This window comes from Belonocnema kinseyi, chromosome 1 (assembly GCF_010883055.1).
Source record: "Belonocnema kinseyi isolate 2016_QV_RU_SX_M_011 chromosome 1, B_treatae_v1, whole genome shotgun sequence".
In the NCBI taxonomy this organism is placed as follows: domain Eukaryota; kingdom Metazoa; phylum Arthropoda; class Insecta; order Hymenoptera; family Cynipidae; genus Belonocnema; species Belonocnema kinseyi.
Genome location: NC_046657.1, coordinates 105,314,881 through 105,321,443, shown reverse-complemented (window position 1 = coordinate 105,321,443; position 6,563 = coordinate 105,314,881).

Genomic DNA, 6,563 nt, shown 5'->3' with positions numbered 1-6,563 from the left:
TCCTTCATGAATTGCAGTTTGTTGGGACTATCGTTGTAACTAGGCTCTCCACTCTAGAAGCTTTAACAGACACATTTAGGAAACTATTGGTAGATGAAGATTAGAACACAATAACTGCGTAAGCTGTTCACTCAAGAAAGAATATAAAAATTTGTTTTTCTCGCAAGTTCGAGCGACCCTAGGGCGCGCGACTGTTGGTTCTCGCGCTTCGCGCTCGATAATACTTTTACCTCGCTCCACGCACTTGGCCTTTATATTTTCCTCACAGTTGGACACAGGATTTTTAAAATTAAAAGTCCAAGGATCGACAACTGCAATTTGGTGATTGTGAATTCATTTTTGTTAAGCTCCTTCGACTTTAACCAACGCAGTCTCATCATGTGTCTCGTGATTCGCACTCAAATAACCTTTGTCAAAACGCGAACTTATTATTCAGATATTGCAAAATCATGTACAAATTTATTTGTTATGATTACTTTAAAATTTTCCTCTTATTTTGCACTAATATTTATTCTCAGCTACCATGAGAAATCTATCAAAATTTAAAAGAGTGTTAATGTTATTTTTCATGACTAAAACGAATCATCCTATCAAAAAATTATTTATGAAAAATTTATTGAATTTTGGAAGAGAAACTTTTGAATATTCATGTTTCAATAACTTCTGGCATTTGTCCAAAAATGTTTATTTTTTATTTTTAATGTTGTTTTTTACGATTTAAAAAAAAACAAAAAAACTAGGCGTCATATTAAAAAGTGAAGAATAATACATTTTTAGATATATTTTGAGTACATAATTTTTGCGGCATCATCATTTGTCGTATCTTGCATAGTTTGGCGGCAAAATGGAATTTTTTATTTTTTATTATCTTTAAAAGCTGTCAAAATTTAAATTTTTCAAGAAAATTCAAAAACTTGTTGTGATAATCATTAAGGGCATTAAAAAAGCAACATTTGTGTATCATATACTTTTTTCATATCTTGCGTTATTTGGTTAAAAATTTTCATTTTTTTGTGTTTTTTGGGATTTTGTAAATGCTTTCACTCTGGTAATTTTTGATTGTATGCCAAAAATCATCAGGATAAATTATTTGTCGTTTTGAATACTATGAATATCCGTACTTTGAGTATTGGATTCTTGAAAAAGTGGTCTTAAAAATATTGAAAATGCGCTCACTTTGTGAATTTTAATCCAAAATAGCAAATTTTTTTGGAACGTGTCGAAAACCGAAGGTCAGGTTCATTAGCCAGACATTTTGGATAAAAATGTAAAAAGTGAGCGCATTTTGAAAATTTTGGATACCACTTTTTTACAAGATTCAGAAATTCTCTGTACGCTTATTCGTAGTACTTCAGAAAATAAACATTTTATACTAATTACTTTTTTTCATAACAACACTTTTATAACAACTTTTTAATTTTTTCGAAAAATTAAATTTGTAATATTGACGACACAAAAAATAATGAAAAATAACCAATTCCATTTTGCGGTAGAAGTATGCAAGATACAACAAAAAATGAATGGATGAAAATAATGCACCAAAAAAAGATCTACAAATTGGTTATGATTCACTTTTTGATAGGACGCCTAGTTTTTGTTTTATTCGTGAAAAGCAGCATTAAAAATATAGAAATTTAATTTTTAGATAAACCAGACAAGCTACGAAAAAAATGAAGAGGCAAAATTTGTTAAATCAAAAAATTTTGCATCAAAAAAAGTTTTATAAAGTAATAATAACACAAGCTAGAATAACATTTTAACTAACAAAACTTTTCGCCAAAATTATATCTACAAATTTGCTTTGAGCCACTTTACGTTAGGAGGCGCATTTTTGGTTTAAATCCTAAAAATAACATTGAAAATAAACAAATTCAATTTATGGGAAAAGACACAAGTTTCAATAAAATGTTTAATAATAAATTTTGTTATATGATGCGCATTTTGTTGTTTTAAAAACAAGATAATGAAAATACTTATTTTTCAGTACCAGTACATATTATGAATTATAGTAATATAAATGTATCGAAATAATGAACTTTTCATGGTCGTTGAGAATAAAAATCAATGACATGATGAGAATATGTTCGTTAAAGCCGCAGGAGCTTTAACAAAAGACACAATTACTAAATTAGAGTTATCAGTTTGCTGACCTTTAATTTTAAAATGCCTGCGCACAAATGTGATAGAAAAACACAAAGACGGAGCGCGTAGTGTGTGGTAAATACAGTATCGTGCGTGAAGCGCGAGAACCAACCCTAGGCGTGCTCAAACTGACGAACGAAGCGAACTTTGCGTGCAGCGTGCGACGAGCATCTGCCCGCTAAGCGGGCAGATTTTTTGTTTAAAATTGCACTCTTTTGAAAGTTCGTCTTTTGCTAGAATTTAACAGGTTAAAAATTGTTTTCTTTTTTAGTGACTTTTTTTTCTACTGAAGACTCGAAGAATCAATTTTTGTTTCAAAATCTATTTATTTTAGTTGAAAATTAAACTGTTAGGCCTAAAATTCATCTATCTCGATTTAAAATTCATCTACATATATGGTTCTGGTTTAAACTATTTCGTTAAGAAATCGCTTTCTTTTTGTTTAATTCAGTTGGTAGCAAATTTTTTCTTTTGGTAGAATATTCATCTTTAATGGTGGAAAATTCATCTTTCATGGTTGAAAACAAACTTTATTGTTGAAAATTCAAGTCTTTGAAAAATTCCTCTTTTTGGGTTAATTCAACTAATTAAGAATTACGTTTTGACTAATTTTTTTTCAATTAAAAATTTGACGAATCAATTTGTGGTTTAAAAGATATATTTTTTAAATAAAAATTCAACTGGTTGGTTTAGGATTTCTCTTTCTTGATTGAAAAATCATCTATGGCTGAGGATTCAACTATTTTGTTAAAAACTCGTTTGATTCAATTGGTTAAAAACTTGTCTTTTGACACAAAATTCATCTTCAATTGTAGAAAAGGCATCTTTCTTGAAAATTCGACTATTTTCCAAAAAAAATGCATCTTTTTTCTTCAAAATTCCACTATTTTTAGTTGAATTTAAATTGTCATCTGTTCGGAAATTCGACCATTTGATTAAAACTGCATCTTCGTAGGTTGAAAATGTATTCTTCTTGATTGATAAATAATCTATTTGGTTGAAAAAATGAACTTTTCTGTGGTAAATTCAACTGTTTTTGAAAAAATCCTCCTTTTGGCTTAATTCGACTAGTTAAAAATTATTGTTTATTAAAAATTTGAAGAAATAATTTGTGGTTTAAAAAATATATTTTTGAGTTAAAAATTCAACTTTTTGGTATAAGATTGATCTTGTTTCATATCAAATTTATTCATATGGTTGTAGATTCAACTATATCTTTAAACATTCGTTTTTCTTCGTTATATTTAATTGATTGAAAGTTCGCCTTTTGAGTTGAAAATTCAACTATTTCTGCTTAAATTTGAATTTATTCTTAAAGTTCGAACATTCGTTGAAAATTCTTTTTTCTTGCTTTAAAGTCCAACTATTTGGTTGAAACCCAACAAATTGAGTTTATATTTCATTTCTGGGTCAGAAAATTCAGAGAGGGTGTAAGCACAGTCGAATTCTGGTCGCAGAGCCTAATCGAGATTTTACTACTGAAATAAAACGTAAAACCCTTTTCATGGAGTAGTTTCGCGCCCTGAGGTACTTTCGAGCAACGAAACATTCAACGTGACATTTACCATTTTTACTCCATGTTTTTTACGTTTCCTTCATACCATAAAAGGATCAAATGTCCTGAATTTCTACTCGTATTTGTATTCTGAATAAAGTTGGTTTATACATTTTGTACGAGTATTTTGCCAGACTTGCTACATAATTTTTGGTCTTTCTCGAGCTTAATGGCTCACGTGCGAAAATTTTATTTTATTGACCAAGAAACGACCGTCGTTTCCGCATCGTCAGGATTCTCAAGTGTAGATCCACGAGAATAAATGTTAGCGTTTTGTTTTACTAGATTTTGGAAAGGGCTTATTTGATAGGGATGTTTGTATAATTTGTAGGGAACGATTTTTTTTTATATTTAGTGTAAATGAAGACGAACTTCTTTTGCGAATTTTTTTCTTAACAAGTCGTCTTCTTTGATCGAAAATTATTATTCTTAATTGAACATTTATGATTAAAAAAACAACTGTTTGAGATGAAAATTGATGAAAATTTAAGTTTCTGGTACAAAATTAAGTTAATTACTTTCCAACAAGGAAAATCAACTACTTTTGGTTGAACATTCTTCTATCATATTTTTGTCAGAATTAATCTGGTTAAATTCTAGTATTTAGTCGCAAAACTTGATTATTTTGTTCAAAATGCAACTATTTGGTTAAAAGTTCATTTTCTTGGGTCAAAAATTCAGCTACTTGGTAGAAATTTCAACTACTTTGTTAAACATTAATTTTTTTGGTTGAGAATTAATTTTTGAAACTAAAAATGCAATCATGTCATTTTTTCAGATTCACCTCCTGTAGGCTGAAAATTTATCTAATAGACCCAAAAAATTCAATCTTCCGGGTAAAAAAATCATCTTTTAAGTTGAACTTTTTTCTTGATCATTCACTTTTTGAAGTTTCAGCATTTAAGTTGATGATTCGTTTCTTTGGTTGAAAATTTAACTGTTTTCTTGAAAATACGTTTTTTATGAGAATTGATTTTTTTAACAAACAATATAACTATTTCATTTGTGTTCGAAAAATAATATTTTTTATTGTAAAGTAATCTTCTTCGTTGAAAATCATACATTTTGATTAAAAATGGAACTGTTAAGGTCTTAGTTCTGGTTAGGTCGAGAATTCAACAATTTCATAGAAAATTAAACTACTATTCAGTTAACAATTAAGTTTTTTATTAAAAGGCATATTTTTAGTTTTAATTTAACTATTTGGTTGTATATTAAATTGCTTCAATGAAAAATTTACTTTTTGGTAAAAAATTAATTTTTTGTTGCTAAAAAATCATATTTTCGTGTCGAAAATTCAACCGTTTTGCTGAAAATTCATCCTTTTTGCTTTAAAATGAAACAGTTTGGTTTTAATGTTTTAATTTTTAATTAAAGATTTTTTAAAATTAGTTTCTAAACTTTTTAAATTTATAATTTGGTTAAAGACTTGTGTTTTCTGGTAGAATGTTGAATTTCTTAATTGAATATTATTCTTTTGGGTTATAAATTTAAGTATTTGGTTCAAAATTAATCTTTTTTAGTTGAAAATTCAAATATTCGGTTGAAAGTGGAATGGATTTGAAATTTTTTTCATACATTCTTCTTCTTAGTGCATTTAACGTTGAATTGTTTATGGCTTTCAATAAAAATTCATATGTTTTTGTTGAAAATTGATCTTTTCAGTTAGAAAATTAATTTTGTTTAAACAAAATTTAATATATAATTCTACTTGAAATCTCAAGAATTTAAACTGTTTCATATTCAATTTAATGTGGCATTCACATTAATTTTTATTGAATAAATTTATTTTTCCATGAATACTACTTTTTCATGGAAAATCGTCGTCTTTTCTATTTGTAACGTAATTTTTGGATGACTCCATATACTTGCAAATTTTGCGAAATTTATGAAAAAAGAAGAGAAAATTTAATGAAATTTAAAGAAGGAGGAGTGAAAGCTCTTTTCGGGAAAGACGTAAGTACAAGCAAACAAACGAGAAGTGACGTTCTCATAAATAAATAAGACAAGAGATTGACACCAAGCAAGGAATACGTGACGGCGTTTCCCATGAGATGCGAAATTCTTGGATAGCACGCTGAAGAACATATTGTGAAGAGAAAGGTTAAAAAAATGAAAATTTGATTTCTCTTCTTGAGAGCTTTAAGATTAAAATCGAAATGTTTTATTAAAACTGAAAATGCCAATTAGGATAAAATAAACGAATTTAAAAGTCTTTTAATTACTTTTTTGCTCTGCTTTCTCAGTTCCAAAGAAATACATTTTAAGTCTCTCGAGTAAAGGGATTTGTCTTAGTATAAACGAGAAGAGGGACCGTTTAATTAGTATGGGATCGTTAAAGCATCAAGTTCTTGAATGGGAAAGACCCCCTTAATTTTCATCTTCGCACTTATCCGCCTTTGGCAAAAATCTCTCCTCTTTGTTACCCGTATAGTCAGATAATCCGCACCAGTTTACTTACTTTTCTTACATTCTTACTCCACTTACTTTAATCGCTTACTCGCTTCACCCGATTTCCACTTGTTTTTACGCCTTATCCCTCAAGGCTAATTCATTAATTAATTCAGTTAGCCTCCTTTCCCCTTAGATACTCCTCAGACTTTTCAACCAACTCCTTTTTACCTACCCCTAGCAAACCTCCTAAAATCCTCTGCACTCTAATTAAAGTAATTACTAAATAAATTGCAATCACACTAATGGACCAGCGCACAAGTCTTCCCTCCCGTTGCATTTTATCCATATGATTCCCATCTTCACTCCATGATTTCGAATCCCTTTTCCATCGAACCTTACTCTGGAATGGAAGGTCCTACTATGTCCCCTGAGGCTTTACATTTTCCTAATACTTCTCCCCTATTCCTTTAAA